The following is an 836-nucleotide window of genomic DNA, read 5'->3' on the forward strand; positions in this document are numbered from 1 at the left end:
AAATAAAAGATCTGATGGACTGGCAACACAGACAAACTCTTTGTTGACAAGTAGACATTCAAGGGCGGCGGAGTGGTGGAGTGGGAGGGAAAGGGTGGCTTCAGGGGGAGGAGTGGGTGGTGGTTACAAATCCTATTTATAAAAACGCGGGGTTTTTAAACAATTTTTTTTGTAATAATGGTGATAAAATGACAATTACTCACAAAATGACGTGATGGGGACAAGGAGAAAAATGACCAGGGTCAATGTCCGACGCATCAACCAGTATATTTTAAAAAACGATACCTGAACGGTATTGGACATCAAAAAAACTATTGCCAATGTGATACCTTAAAAACGATAGAATAGAAAAGAGAGAAAAAAGGTCGTAGAGCGTGGCTCGAACTCTTCTCACTTGGGGCCAAATGAATAAAAAATAAGACCATACATCCAGTCGTGCGCTGAATCACCGTATGGCAGCTAAGGCTTTACGGCTAAGCTGGAGATTTCGGCCCCAACACCGCTATCTAGCGAACTGTGTAACACTCAGGTACCGAGGCACCCGTGCATTAATAGGGAGGCAATAACCAGGTTCCTAGCCCTTAAGACCTTAGGTCTTATAAGGTTACGCCACACATAGCTCGCTGTGACGTAGAGTGAAAAATAAAGGGGTCTATTCGGGCGGCCCGGGTCTCTTGGGAGCCCTCCCCTAAAAGGGAAATGTAAAAACAACTATGCACACGGGTCATTAGTCTCTTGGGAACCCTGGCGCTACTGAATACGCATAATGATTAAGTTACTTTGCGTACAACCTTTTAATTTACTAGTAAGGTTTACTGATTTATATGCAAGTTTGC

This window comes from Nematostella vectensis, chromosome 8, assembly GCF_932526225.1.
Source record: "Nematostella vectensis chromosome 8, jaNemVect1.1, whole genome shotgun sequence".
Lineage (NCBI taxonomy): Eukaryota > Metazoa > Cnidaria > Anthozoa > Actiniaria > Edwardsiidae > Nematostella > Nematostella vectensis.